This window comes from Asterias rubens, chromosome 10 (genome assembly GCF_902459465.1).
Source record: "Asterias rubens chromosome 10, eAstRub1.3, whole genome shotgun sequence".
Classification (NCBI taxonomy): domain Eukaryota; kingdom Metazoa; phylum Echinodermata; class Asteroidea; order Forcipulatida; family Asteriidae; genus Asterias; species Asterias rubens.
In genome coordinates, this window is record NC_047071.1 from 4,402,974 (window position 1) to 4,419,395 (window position 16,422).

Below are 16,422 nucleotides of genomic sequence, written 5' to 3' on the forward strand. Positions count from 1 at the left end.
TTGGTATTCATCTAGTAATGGAAGCAGCAATGCCTTTCCAGGAGGAAATCAAAAGAATTTCCTAGAAATAAAATAATGGGCGTCATCAGTAGCATACATGTACATTTAATTCATTTACAGACATTTTAGGCAGTAAAACCTTAAAAAAAAATACTTCGATATTTCAATCCATGTGCCTGAACTTTTAGATTATAACCACAAATTTGACTTGTTATTTTGTGACAAAGATGTGCCTTTATTTGTTGAGTGCCTCACCCATTCCTTCTTGCTCAAAAATAATTTTATATTGTACTTAAGTGTCTCTATATTTAAATTATGGTGAATAAAATGTACATGTACTGTAAATAGCAGAAAACCAGAAAGTGGCGCGCCGTGTTCATTATTCATAAATACCTCAGACAGTTTTCGCTATTCCTATTGGTGGAGAGCGCGTCACATGGGTGTGTTTAAACCTTTGTTTATGACCCGTAAAAAGTGTTAATTCATAGGCGTGACACGCGACCTTGCACCTGTGCTTATAAGACAGTTTCTTCATTCCTATTGGTCAAGAGCAACGGCTGAAACAGTTGTGCCACATCACGCGATACGCGCGACGCGCACAGTATTCCCTTATAAGGAGGGCGGCGGAGGGCTTTACCATTTCATAGCTGGAGGGGTGTTGTGTTGAAAGAAATCATTTAACAATTATAATTTTTGCATTTATTTTTCTTTTTGACCAAAAAGTGATGATGTTTTTGACCGAAAAGGTATTTATGAATGGGAATCAAATTGTGTTGAATCGGTTTTCAACTAGTGGTTTAAACCCGCCGAGGCCTGGTTCTTTATAATTTACCTCGACTTCGTCTCGGTAAAATTATCAAAATTATCAAGAACCAGGCCTCGTTGGGATTAATAAACCACTAGTTGAAAACCTCTTCACCACACATTGATTCCCTTATTTAAAGTTTGTGTTTGGAGTGTGCTGCAAAGTGGTGGGCGCCCTCACGTGGCAGGATTAGAACGTGTTCGTACGCGATCGCTTCGCCGACCTTTAAAAAGGACAGACATGACAGAGGTTTGTTGACAAACAATTGCCACTGGAATCCTCTCTTCATTCCAGAGCACTGGGTAAGAATTCTATTAAGATATGGGCATTCATTTTGGTGCGCATTTTACGAGAGAAAATGGTATTTTCAGGGTTTAATTCCCTGCAAAGAATCAACAGCGATGACGTGCAGTGAGGGGAGGTTTTGGATCACATTGAGGGCGCTGGATGAATGCATTTCGTGTAAACATTATAAACAAGATTTTTTACACGTGCATGCCTGCCTGTCACATTTTATCTACTGTCAATGTTTTTTCCCTTTGTCTTTTCTCTGGATTGTTAACTGCTAGGTAAGAACAAAACTCAGTGTAATTTTAGCTTATCCTGGTGTCATGTGTTTTCAGTAGGATAACAGGAAAATTGTTCACAATCAAAAACTAAATTTGTTTTTTTCAAATCATCTATCCAATTTTTTAACAATAACCATTTCACTTCATGGTGTGTTGAAATTTTTCAAGTTTTGGTTTTACGTTGCGAGAGACAGTCCGCCATTAACAGTGCTTATGCATGCACGACATTGGAGCAACGTCATATGTTTTCACACCTTTCATTGGTTGGTATTTTATTGAATATTCAGAAGCTAGTATGGCGTGCAAAATAAATCAAAAATATTATTCAATTACTACTTAACAAATTTAATTACATTTTTGTCCTAAGGCATTATGGCGACTTATTAGAATCCAGAGATATCAAAGGGCATGAAAGTAAAACACCCCACCCCCTTGATGCACTCACACTTCATAAAAATCCTTTTTCCCCCATTTCAGACCAGTAGGCCTAATGTTTGGTTTCAGGAGATAAGACACCAATCTATGATATTTTCTCTTTAATGTAGACTTAATATTTATTACGCTTATCAGAATTTATTACAGTATGCAGTAAATAAAAAATAAAAAATTGTTGTCATTTTCACTTAAAATATTTTAATATTTTCCCCACATTTGCACACCATAGAATCCCAAATAGTAACCACCTCACGTGATCCATCTAGTGACTAAAGCAGAATGAAACTCAATTTAGCAGATAGTAATTTTGTTTTGAACTTTCGAGGTTGGATGATGTTTCTTTGACTCATTTGAATGTTGGCATAATAATGCACTCGTGATTAGTACCAAAAATGAATCATTTTATAAATGTTTGAGCATAACCAACGACAGGAAACTTTATTCTCAGCATGATTAAGCCTGATGAAAATACAGACTGTGAGTAAACTGCATAGCTTCTGTCACCGGTGCAGCTTGCACAATTTCGCGGTAAACAGGAATCAAAGTTGGGGATCGAAAACATATGAGGGTCGATAACATATGACGCTACGATATTTAGGGAGGATGAATCGGTGGCGAGGTGAGGACAATTTGCCAATTGTCTTAATTAATTTAAGTTAACTTTAGGTGAAGCGGAATTGTCCTGACACACACTGAATGTTTTTCCTAATCTAGATCCTAACTGTAGAATGTAGTCTGTAGAGGGGTTATGGGAACGTTGTTGGAATGTGGTAGAGGCTACAGATACAGCAGTCGACCAATGTCTAAAAAGTATGTCCCAAACCTAGACCATACATCCATGTAGACTCAGTAACTGGGGCGTTGTATTCCTTTTTTCAAAATTTTGAGATAATCTGCCATAGAATGTAAAAATTTCGAAAAAAGGAGCACAGCACCCCAGTTACTGGGTCTAGTATGTCCCTTGTCATGTGGACGATATTCTTGTGGACAATTGAACACAATTTCAAAAAATGTTTTTTTTTTCATATTTGTATCTAATTTTAGCAGCTGAAAATCTTTTCAATGTTCTTACGTGTGCTATAGAACTTGAAAATCCATGGGTGACTTTATTCCGTCACAGATACACTTCAGTGGAAACATCATGTGCCAAGTGTGAGCGTGCGCATAGCAACTCTAAGCGATTTAATCGTGATTGTGAACTGCCATGCGTTGTGAGTAGGCAGAGGGGGCATTCGACGTCCGCGGTGTATGTTGTCATGCACGGCGTGCGCACGCATGGCCTATATCTCTGTGTGGGTTCAACAGCGCCCTCTCTTAATATTTTGCTATTCTGACAAACCTATGCGTAGCTGTTTGGGGCCTACTCTCTCATGGCACTACAATTACTAATATTGTGGGCATTTGTGCTAGTTTTCACACACAGACTCGGTAGGGATACAAGTGAATAGGCCTACATAAATTGTTCAATTTCTGAAACAATGTCAAGGATAAAACTAACAAGGACTTAAAATCAGAAGTCTTGTAATTCTGGACATAGCAAATGAAGGAAGCTTCAACTGCCACCATTGGGTATTTGTTTTGTAAATTGTCCTAAAAGTTGTTATAAAAGCAATTATTCAAGTTTGGACAATTATAATGTCACTACTTGACTTTATTTTTGCTGTTGAAATCCAATCCTATTTATGGGGCTAGCCTGATCTTGCCGTGTACATGCCTAAATACCCCCTCATTTTCAACCTTCCTGACCCCCTCTGTCCTTTCCGAATGGGAAATTGTACTCTGGGTCCAAATAACACGAATTATGTGTTTTATCTTGTGGTTTCTTTTAAAAACAACTTTTATTTCAATGACATTAGTCACAGTTCATAGGGCAAGAAAAGAAAAAAACGATCTACAATACAACAACGACTATGTCGATTATAATATCAAGTTTCCTGAAGTTTCGTTGATAGCTAACTAGGCCATGCGTAACGAATTGCTAGTTGCATTTTTACACGTAGTGGCATGCATACCCACGTACAGGAAGATGCATTTGTGACTGCATTAGGGGTGACTCAATGGGCTGCCATATGCACTATGGAGATCAAAGCGCTAATTTAAATGACGCTTCGACCGGGCCACGGCTACTTCATTTTAGAGCTTGTAATGAAATAGGTAATAAAAAGTGTGACTCTAGGTGTGACTCTTTTGCTTACTTGTCCGCCCTCGGATCTCTGCTGTAGGCCAAATTGAAAAAAGAAAATGTTTAGCGTTCCTGCCCGTTTTCTTTTTTGAGGCCGCGAGGGGTTTTTTAAAGGAAAAAAAAAACATGTTTATGAAAAAGAAAAAAATTGCTCCTAAATCCTTTTTCCAAAAGGCAGGACGATTAACATGTTTTTTTTTTTTTTGGCCTTAACTGTCAGCACTTGGATTGGTATCCTATAGGCCTACTCAGGTGTGTGACAAATGTGAGTTACAACTATTAAAGGTCTCATAGCTGATGACAAAATAAACTTACAATGAACCCAATTCATCCGGCGACTTCAGTTCACTTTATGTTGTTTTGATTGAGTCTGAATTTTGTATGCCCTCTTGTGTAGACATGGTTTTTAATTCTTTTTCTATTTTTTTTTTTTTTAAGGGGGGTGGGGGGGGGGGGGCTGTGAGCAAATTTGAGCCTGCTCATGTAAGCAACTTTTTGTTTTATGAACTACAAAAAACTAAAATGATATGAAAAATGGCAGTCAGACCATGTGGACAAAACAGTACCTGCATATAACAGCAGTTCAAGGGGTCGTTAAACATTATAATGTTTGTTTTGTTCTTCCAGTCTGAAAAGTCTTGCAATAAATCAAAATTGTAGTTTTGGTATTTTGGCTGGTCATCTTTTTCCACAAATCAAGAGAGCTATCTGTGCTGAACAATTTTATGAAATATGGTCTTCGGTTCTGGACCTCATTTCAGGTCGGTCACCATGGTACTCTACACTTGAGCCGGGGAAACTTGGCCTATTTCTTCTGTGTTGAAACCCCCCAAAAATCAAAAATATTGTATCTTTCCAAAGTATTTCTGCCATTCACTTGTATTGATTCTTATTGTGGATGCATTTGAATGGAACATGACATTTAACCAAAACTAAATTGGCTTAAAAGCCTTCAGGTTGTTTCACCAACTACGTGTTTATCGCAATACCTGTAAGACAGGTTGCCAACAGGCACTTAACGTCAAACCAGGCTTTGAAAATCACTTCAACCACAATCCGTCACCATTTGAAAAACAATTTAACCATATTATCGAATTTAGAGCTGCTGTTTTTCAATCCTTCTCAGTTGGAAAAAGAGTACCTTAAGAAATCAATGTCTTGGGAGGTAATCCCGTGTGAAAATGTGACAGGTTTTTGGCCATCTTCCCTGACAGCTTTGAAGCAATTTTTCAATATGGTTGAAAGGTCTTTGTGCGCGTCAACGGCAATCATCGACAGTTGATGGCTTTTAGTGTGGACTGCCTGGCCTGATTGTGAATCAATCGCATCTTACAAGCCTTCAAATTAGCCGCGATGTCTAGCGGTGAGTGAAAATCTGTGCCACGCTGAGATTCCTTGTTTGGGTTGTGTTTAGAGGTGGACCCTGTTTGTATCGCTCAAATTTTGTTCGAGGAAAGGACCTATTGTCACTTTGGGTGTAAAAATACACATTTCTAATTTTTGTTTGAGTATTATATTTGAGTTTCCAATGAATTTACAGTAAACAAGTTGTGGGTAGTAATGTTTGTCAGGTAATTGCAAAGAGGAAAATAAAACGTAGCACTTTAATGACTAACTAGTAATAAATAAGTATTCTGCATTTACAGTGAACTGCATCATATGCATCGCTCAGCTCAGTGCTGAAATATAGGGGAAAATCAACAACACCGTAGGGCCTGTAAGTAATATGCACTTCAAAGTGTTAAAGGCAGAGGACACAATTGGTAATTACTCAAAATAATTATAAGCATAAAACCTTGGTTACTGATAATGGGGAGAGGTTGGTAATATAAAACATGGTGAGAAACAGCTCCCTCTGAAGTGGAGTAGTTTTCGAGAAAGAAAGTAATTTTCCACAAATTTGATTTTGAGACCTCAGATTTAGAATTTGAGGTCTCGAAATCAAGCATCTGAAAGCCCACTTTGTGTGACGAGGGTGTATTTTCTTTCATTATTATCTCGCAACTTCGACGACCGATTGACAGGTTTGTTATTTTATGCATGTTGAGATACACTAAGTGAGAACTGGTCTTTGACAATTACCAAGTATCTTTAACTGGTAGACCAGCGATATTTGTACAAGACCAGCATTGAAATTTGTATGAGGAAAACAAAAACTACACAGTTTTATTATTTGAACTAGCGCTAAGAGAAGATTTATCTCTGTTGCATTCTGGATAAAGTGTTCTTCAATACTCAATGGAATTGGAAGAAAAAAAGGCATACGGAAAGTCTAACGTTTGAACAAATATACAAGATTGTCGTACTATTCAGTCGTGAGGTTATGAGCCTGATGCTTCGCTGGCCTCAGGCCTGTTGTTAAAGTGTAAATTTCAAGCCCTGATGATCTGTTTTGTTCCTGCATGCCATTGATGTTTTTTTTACAAACTCAAATAAATGCTATTCTCGAGGAAATCTCGCAAGAAGTCTTAAAGGAGTTAGGAGTAAAACAAGAAGCTCTAGATTGCTGTCTTCATTTCTGCGTATGATTTCCAAGACTGATTACCCAACCTATGTAATTTACGTTACATGGGTGTTTGGTTTGGGCTCAACGAGCGTACCTGTTTGGGACTCATGTTTATAAGCTTTGCTTCTTAGTAAGCTTCCCTGTGCACAGTATCATAAAAGTGTATTTATTTTCACTTGGCTTAACTGTATTATTTGGAACATGTACGTATTATTGCCTGTATTGCATTACTTACTTTGGAAACAAGAAGCCTTGGAACCTTGAAACCTAGTAGATAAAAGCCATGCAATCGTCAGTCCAATTACTCAGTATTCATTAACAAGCTAAAGAGGACATTGTTTTACGAGTGGCATACTTTGACCGTACTTTGTTCGTAAATTGAACATGGTCTATAGCCTTGCCTCCCACACAGATGCTTCTTCAAGGTGAAATGTAATGAAACGATTCATTACTCTGCAAGAGGTGGGCAATTATTTTTGTGAGCATTCAAACCAATTTGTTTTTAGGAAACATTAAAAGGAAAACAGTGAGGAAAATGTTCGGAGTAGATATCTATCAATTTATTTGTTTTCAAATATCAATGATTAGGCCTATGTGTTTGATGTGTGTTGACATAATAACAAGGAGAATATTATTTACAATGGATGCCCTTTACTAAGGAGAAATTGCCTTGATGCCCTTGCCCTTTCAAACATGAAGCATACAGGCCTGCTGCGAGGGATAATTCCCAAGTCTATACGATACAACATGGGAAGCGGACGGTGGTAGAAGAGGGATCAAATTATGCTGTCATTTCTCTTGACATTAATGGAGTGGAAATGTGGAACTTTCAGAATGTTTGTGACTTCGGTGAACAAAAATCCACAAAGTCCTTGTAGGTTGATTTATTTAGTCCATCTCTCTCATCACTAGAGTTTCCCGTGGTTTAGGAAATGAAAAGGGGGGGGGAAAACTATTGATTGAAACCCATGATAATCGTTTAAAAATATGCATTGAATTGAGTTACAATTACCAAAAAGAGATTGGAATGGGACATTATGCTGTGTAGATTCACAGGGAGTATTTGGTTACTTGAATATTTACTAGCTGAAAGAATTCCAGTTGCGTTGAATTCAAATGCTGTGTAACTCAGACCACTCAAGAGTCTTCATAATCCATTGCATAGTTTTACTTTGAATTTGATGGATTTGGTGCACTGTATTTGATGACCAAGTTGCCTATACACAGTGCAGGGTAAAACTCATCAGTGAATCAATCTTGTTCAGACTAGAAGCATCGGATTCTGTGTTCAAACTTTCAGTTTTTGCAGATACATTTTTGCTTTTACGACCATTGATATATATTCCATTTGAGTTTGGACAGGTCCTAGCAGTCGCCATATCAAATTGAGTAGCCTAGATGATAAAAGTTCCAGAGTCAATGATTAAATAATTTCCCTTTTACTGTAAAAAGCTGTGAGACTTCTAAGTGTTTTTGTGTATTTTTGAATATTTAGCATTCTTGGCACTGAACGCTTAGAGAGTTTATTTAGTTGGGTGCACCCTGGATGCAGACCGGGTTGAGAGGAGTGCGCCCTCTATAGTCATAAATAGTCACAGTTCAGATGCCTTGATATCAAAGTCCATTTCTTAAGAGGAAAGGCTGTGGGATTTATGTCAGAAAATGATGTTAATGCCACATTTACCTGGCGCATAAATTGCATCTGGTGTAATACCGCAGAGGTCAAGTGGGTAAACAACTGTCTGGAAAACAAATTGATCAAAGTATGACCTTAAGAGAGTATAGTTCAAGGTGGATGGTAAAGTAAGAATTGAAAAAGCCTGTTTTCTTGGGAAAGGTTTTTTTAAATTTTGTGTTGAGTCTTTGACTTCTTTTGTCTCCTAAATATACAGGCATAACACTTATGCTACGTATGTCTGATATGCACTTTTATGACCCATATAAAACTTAGCATCATTGTCCTTAAAGACACTGGACACTATTGGTAATTGTCAAAGACCAGTCTTGTCACTTGCTGTATCTCAACATATGCATATAATCAGAAACCTGTGAAAATTTTCGCTCAATCGGTCATCGAAATTGCGAGATAATAATGAAAGAAAAAAACACCCTTGTCACACGAATTTGTGTGTTTTCAGATGCTTGATTTCGAGACCTCAAAATTTTAAATCAAGTTCGTGAAAAATTACTTCTTTTTCGAAAACTACTTCAGAGGGAGTCGATTCTCACAATGTTTTATACTATTAAAAAAATGAATCCTGGTCTGGGATGATAAAACTACCTTTAGGGCGCCACGCTGTTATTTGGGTTTACTGTTGTTGTGACAGTCAAATGAATTAAACATTGACACTACCCAGAGTCTATGAAATGTTTAATAATATCCTATTACACTTTCTTCTTTTATGGTTAGCATTACAGGATTGGAAACCATGATAGATCGGTCATTTTATCTCGGACACACAAAAGGAGCTATATAGGGGGCATACAACAGGCGGTGGGATAGGAACTGCAAATCTGGTAAGTTGTATTCAAATAATACTTTTCACCGGAAATGTCCTGTTTTCATTTCTACTATAATTTGGGTTACATTTAAAGACTCCGGACACTATTGGTAATTGTCAAAGACCAGTCTTCTCACTTGGTATATCTCAACATATGCATAAAATAACAACCCTATGAAAATTTGAGCTCAATCGGTCGTCGAAGTTGCGAGAAAATAATGAAAGAAAAAACACCCTTGTCACACAAAGTTGTGTGCTTTTAGATGCTTGATTTCGAGACCTCAAAATCTAAATCTGAGGTCTCAAAATCAATCTGTGGAAAACTACTTCTTTCTCGAAATCTACGTTACATCAGAGGGAGCCGTTTCTCACAATGTTTTATACTATCAACCTCTCCCCATTACTTGTTACCAAGTAAGGTTTCACGCTAATAGTTATTTTGAGTAATTACCAATAGTGTCCAAGCCTTTAATAGGGCATAAGGTCATGCACTAACCTAAGAAAGAGCACGCGACTTGACTAAATGTTAATAATTTAGGCATTGCATGTGTTAGTAGAGGGAGGGGAAGGGGGAACAGCCTCCTGAAACTGAACGGTAAAGTGGTGAAATTGAGTTGCAGCTGTACTCCAAACACCCTGCAGACAGTTCTTCACGGGTTGACGATGGTGTGCTTGGTTGTCTATAATCTACCCCTTCCTGTTATTGCCAGAGAGAGACGGAGGGAGAGCTAGGGGAGCGAAGGGGGGGGGCCTAGAGGATCTCCAGGATTCATCCTCTACAGTGTCACGACGGCCACCTGGAGACTCACATCATTTCCTCCGTAGTTAATACATGATCTTCAGTTCAATTCACTCATATTGTTGTTTTCTCATCGATGTTTTTTTTTCTGCGCTGTAAAGGCGTAGCTTTTCAAGCGCTTCCTATTTTTTTATTAGTATCTGGCGTCAACATCAAATTATTTTCACTGTGAATCCTTTTATCAATGTAATCACGGAAAGGGGATATGGATTATGAAACATTCATGAAGTATAATTTGATTTCGGAAGGTACAAAATAGCTTTGAATGGACAGAAAGTATGCTCTTCACAGGCAAGGTATGCTTTCATCTTTAATCTGATTTCAAATTAGGTTAGGTTGCACTCAGAGTGTAGTAGAGCTGGACTGAAAAGTCTTATATGGGTCAAATATAATACCTGATCATCGTTGTGGGGAATATCTTAGTATCTATTCTTAATGTGGAAGGCAAGACGCTTCTGCCAGATGCACTTATTATATTCATCCCCCAATCAGCGAAAGGTCGTAAGCGATCAAAATTTGTTTGTTAACAACAATTTGTAAAAAATACCATGTTGATTTTGCTCATAGTTCATGTTCTCTGAAACAAAAATTTTTTATTTTTCCAAGTCCTTTGCTAAATTTGAAAATTCATTGACAATGAGTGGCTTGGTTTTTCCCGAAGCACATTTTTCCCCCATTATGTGTAATTGCTTGAAACCCTTTTCCGTTACACTTCCTGTACTGTGTACTTGTACCATGGAACCCAAGGAGTAGAAGAATCAATGAACTGCCGCTTATTGCTCTAGAAAACCCTTTCGTGTGAGATGCATCTCCGATCAAAAGATATCAGAATGTGTTCTTTTGAAGTTCTCTTGCCTTGAAAATGAAACGGTAAGGAACCATGTTAAGAAGGAGGTGTGCAGTAAGGAATCGTGTTTTGAAGGAGGTGTGCAGTCACACCGTATTGATCTCTATTTTAATCATTTCGTAAAAGTATGTTGTGTTGTGAAGATAATTCTTCAATAGTAGATGCTTTAGATGCTTTGCAAGAATGTTCTGTGTAAAATTATGAATGACACTTAAATAGAGCTTTATCACACCCGAAGTGCTCATTTTTCTACGAGGTATAATGTTGCTAACCCCCCAAATTATATAGCACCGTCTTACTTACGTACTCTGCAGCCAACCATACCAGAAGACTTCAAGACCCCTTCCGTGTACGATAAGCATACTCTGTTCTTTTATGTGCATTACACAACACACAGGACCTACAGCTTGACCCTCCGAAGGACAAGCGATAATGGTTAAGGACACAAGCAGGACTCGAACCCACACCCTACTGATCAGCTGCTGATCAGACACACCAGAGCTTTGAGTCTTGTGCACTTTACCGCTAGATAATTCAACTCTATAATATATTTAAACCCAAAGCGCAGCCACACACAACGAACAACAACAATTTATTAGCATCCTATCTGTTTTGGTTTGTGTAAACTTTCCCCCCATTTTTTTTTGTTTTTATTTTTTCTTTGATTGGGGAGGGGGTCGGTCTACATAAATTGCTTCAACTTCATAATGATGACAAGAACGTCCGTTGCATGGTCCTGAGTGCTGAGTTTCCTGGTATAATTTCCACTCAGATCCCAAGTTCCTCTCGGCATAAATCATTAGCTGTGTGTTGTCTTGCCACAGCACCTTGCTCAAGAAATAACTGATTTCCTAGAGTGTGGCTCAGTCCTCACCAACGACCCCCCCCCCCCCCCGTCTCCACCCCCCCCCCCCCCCCTCAATAGCAGGTAGACTGATGACACTCAACGATCAGTCTACCCCTCTGGCGCAGGATGGATTATTTTAAGCTCATGTGACATTGTGCATTCAGCACACCTGCCCTCAGCTTTGGACATCTCTTAAAAATCTTAGGTCAACTCTGCTTTGCAAAAAGTAGATAACTGGTAGATATTCTGTGTGTAATAAATATAAAGTTTCATCCTCATAAGGGGATCCCTATGCTGCCGCTTCCAAGATTGCATGGTAAATTTACCCAATTGGGTGTGATCCCTGGCTTTACAGCAATTACAGGTTTAATGGGTTTTGACTGGCACCCTGAAGGAAGATTTTGACAAAATAGGGAAACCAGCAGCTTTGGGGGCTGGCTCAGTTGGAAGAGCACCGGCAAATTAACCAGGAGGTTGCAGGTTCACGTCCCACTCTAGTCAGTTTTTCTTTGGTTAACCCAAATACACGTTTAATAAATTTTATGAAAGTTTTGAACTTAAGTTTGAATTTGAAATTAACTTTATAAGCTTATATGTTTGTCTCTCTTTCATATAGCTTGAGAAGTCCTGAAGGTGTGAGGAAAACGTACTTGAAAAGTCTAATAATGCTTAAGTTGAAAATCAAACAACAAAGAAAGTTAACTATCAAGGGAATTAAAACCAAGTATTTCACTTTGGGAGGAAATTGGGAAAGACTTAACCAGGGTCAAAATAGGAGGCAATAAAATGATTGACAACTTCATTTCATTTTACACCACAGGTCATTTTGGTTGGTAAAGCAGGTTACCTTTGGTTGGTACTACAGCTTATTGTTTTGTCTTTTTCTTTGAACTTGGAATGACTTTCTAGGGCTCAATGTCATGGCTCTGTTTAATCAAAGAATCAGCACTTACAGAAGTTTCTTGTGGGAACACATGGGATCTTCAGTGCAAGGTGGGTGCTTTGTTTGGTTTCAGCAGTTTAGCAGAGAATTTTTGCTTTGGGCATGCGTACTCCACTTTCAAAGGCATTCTTCACTTACACAGCTAGCATAGTAACTTCGGCGCTTGCACCTTCATGTAAGTGGAAAATGATGATCGACTTGATCCTAAGCGCAGAATTTAGGGGTAAGCAGATCCATGAATTGGGCCCAGATGGAAGAATAACATCAGTGTTGAGCTGATCAGTGTATCGCTCAGTCCTATAAATAGTTCAGCTCTGGCTAGCTGTCATTTTATAAGAAGGGAGGAAATAATTTCCTGTTTGAGTTTAGGCAAGAAAGCCTCTGACGATATGTTGAGTATCCATGCATCAGGTTATGAGACGTCTTGAATAATCCCAATCCAGATTACATGTGTGTCATACGCTATGGCCAGTCTGGCTATGGCTACGGCAAAGTTGCTACATCCTTATGCATTGAAGTATAGGATGTCCTTAACAACACCCGTAGCAACAGTCCAAGCCGTAGCTGAAGTCACCAATTCGCACAATACTGTATTCTGAACATGGCCAGTTAAAGACAAGGTGTTCTTGTGGATCCCCCCCAAAAAAGCCCCATGTTTCCTTTAACGGTGCAACTACCACTATTTTAGTCATCAGTTCCTTAAAGGACTGGTAAAATAACGTCGGGTAGAAATAACTGGATTTTTTATTTTTTATGAAAGTATGCAGAATTTGGTCAATTTGGTCAATAAATGTAATTGATATTCCACAGTATCTACAACATAAAAGCCAATAGCCTCATCTTCCTGACACTCAGAAACCTAAAATATCTCATTGCTATGCTAGACAGCGTCTTAAAATAATATTCCAGTACTAAGCCTAAATAGCTAGAAGTTATCCCTGAACACCCTGGAAATCTCCAACGCAAGAGCATTTAGTTTGGTTTTCCATGAATATTCAACTACATGAAATCCTGAGCTGTTTTAATGCATCTATTTCCCTTTTTTGCCCCGCTGGTAGAATTCCTGCTTCTCCCCATGAGGCATTTACTGATGCTGGTGCAGAGTGGACATCATTTCCATATCGACTTGCCGCTAGGAACACCGAGATGACACAATCTTAAAGATGATGTTTTTTTATTTGTTTTAAAAAGTTTTTTTTACTCTACAGCCTACCTCGGTCTTTTCCACAAAAAAAGGAACTCCTATTATTTTGAAAAAATTGTTCAATGCTTTAACTATTAAAAAAGTGTGATCTTTTCTTGGGTAAAAACAGTGTTTTTTTACACATCTTTAAATAGTATGAATACTTTCTGCGAAGAGGACTGAGTTCGAAAACAGTACCATCATTAACACTTAATAAATATATACTGGGGGGGGGGGTTCATAGGAAGAAAGAAAGAAATTAATTTAAAGATGGTAATCTCATCAAGTAAAAAATGTATAAAAATCTTGCTCTTTTCCAAAAAAAAAAAAATTAAAATTAAAAGCACCCATTCCATTAGTTAATAAATAAAGGATTACATTCTGATTAATGAAAATAATTAATTATATTTGCCAACGGGGTGTACAAGTTTTCAGAATAAAACCGTCTCCCGCCGTGCAGACCATCAAATGATTCCCTACCCAAGTAAAAGGCACATTTTAAAACGTTCTTTGTCTCCAAATTATACAGAATGTCAAACCTCCAAAGACAAGAGGTAGGGATTCTATCTTCGTACAAGAGAGCTCCACAGTACAACCAAGATAACCCATGCATCTTTAATACTTCACACCACTTGTGAATTTTTTATAACCCCCCCCCCCCAACTCTTCCATTATCTTGTATTTTGATAAGCAGAAACAAGATCAGTCGCCACTGATAAAATATTGTTAAAAGCATATCTGTAGCCTGGGCCGTTAGACAGCGTTAGACAGCGGGGGTTGTAGCAGTCCTCAGACTGGACCAGACCAGGCACCATGTTCACAGGGACTGCATACAAATTGCTTTGCTTGCAGGCACTCCCGAGCTGGAGTCAGATGCCTGTGTGTTTACTCAATGCTATATTGATTGCTATATGTAATGGGCTACTTTGTTATACAGCTGCCTGACCATATCCAATATAATACAGGCATAAGTACCAGATACGCTGATACACACACGCAGCATTGCAGATATCACATCTTTTATTCTTTGTCTGAATTCTCTGGACAAAATATTGGAGTGTTTTTTTCTTTTTCTGGTTGCGTGCTTTGTTGCTGTTGTTGTGTTTATCTGTGATAATACTCGAACAGGGACGTTTTCATTTTGGGTTTTATGAGTATGATCGACTGTGTGATTTTGCTAATGTAGTATGTGTTAAATGATAACACAATGTCTTTGTTTGTAATGCGCGTTTCATTTCAATATTCCGCAAAATTAATACCAAAATGCCAGGTTTTCCAATAAATAAAAAGACCAACCAATAAAATAATATTGTTAAAAAATACTTTATGAAGAAATGCTTTGTGTGACAAAAATAAATAAATTTGCTTTTAATATAACAATTGTTTTTTAATATAATTTAGTAACATGTGCAATTTAGCCTAATTTTCCACTACCTTTTGACCCAGCTAACAAAAATGTTTGGTTCCCAGACCTACTCATATTTTAAAATAATAAAGAAGTCGTTCATTTTGAAAGGCGCTTTGTTATTTGTAAGATCAATATTGTGTGGATGCGCAAAGAGCGGCGTGTGTCACTTTATGATAACAAATATACAAAGGCAACACTCAGACAAAGCGTACTTGTCATAGTTTGGACTCCGGGAGTCTGTCTGTCGTAGGAGAGGTAACTGGACGCTGTGTGAATGGACCATCGGTGGGTCTCACCACTTGTCTTTATTTGGGGCTTAAGAGGCTGAAAGAGTAATGAGTTATTAACAACGTCGTCATATGTTTCATGAGTTGAGCTCTGTACGCTCTACCGGTTTCTATTGTTCTCCGTGCTCGTGATGCTGGTAGGAGCTTTTGTCATTGAGTACAAAAGGCAGCTGATGTTTACTCATTGAAGCATGAAGGGGACAAAGACTCTGGAATTGAAATATCAACATTTTCAATAGCCTAATTAAAATTGTTCAAACTGAAAAGTGCTCCATTGTGAAATAATGCTGATTGGAGCTTATTTTTAAATTACAAAATTGAATTTTAAAATGACCTTTTGATGCGTTTGTTTAATATTGGAATTTATGAATACTAATTTGTGAAATAGTTGGTTTCCATACTGCTTTTAGATGATATTTCAGTCACTATAGCTGGTGTTTTGCTGATAAAATCATCATCATTATTCTATATAATGTCATAGTTTAGACCTCAGATGACTGTGTGAGTAAATTGATGGATCGTTTCTAACCTAAAAAGGTTAAAGGAACACGTTGCCTTGGATCGGTCGAGTTGGTCTTTGAAAAGAGTTTGTAACCGTTTGTTATAAAATGCATATGGTTGGAAAGATGTTTTAAAGATAGAATACAATGATCCACACAAACACGCCTCGAAATTGCACGGTTTTCCTTTTACCTCGTCGACGAACACGATCGGCCATTTATGGGAGTCAAATTTTTGGCCGACCGTCTTAGTTCGCAAAGTAAAATGAAAACAACGCAATTTCGAGGCAAATTTGTGTGGATCATTGTATTCTACTTTAAAAACATCTTTCCAACCATTATGCATTTTATAACAAACGGTTATAAACGCTTTTTATAGACCAACTCGTCCGGTCCAAGGCAACGTGTTCCTTTAACAGGGCATTGATACCCTCATGAGAAATATTCCAGATTGATAGGATTTTTTTCTTCAACAAAATTTGGTTTCGATCTGAAGTTACTCTCTTGCTGTTTATGTTTACAATAATTATGTGCAGTGTACATTCCAAAAACATCACAAGACATATAATTTACATTTTCCTAATATTAGAGGTGTCCCTTACCAGAGGAA

At 37.9% G+C, this 16,422-nt stretch overlaps 1 long non-coding RNA gene across 1 annotated transcript; it reads left to right on the forward strand.

Moving 5' to 3' along the window:
* The first annotated feature begins 1,006 nt into the window (after positions 1-1,006).
* On the forward strand, positions 1,007-12,484 carry LOC117295317. The gene is made up of 3 exons (XR_004519677.1): positions 1,007-1,107; positions 8,908-9,014; positions 12,401-12,484. It is a non-coding gene; the product is annotated as an uncharacterized LOC117295317 (long non-coding RNA).
* Positions 12,485-16,422: the final 3,938 nt, after the last annotated feature.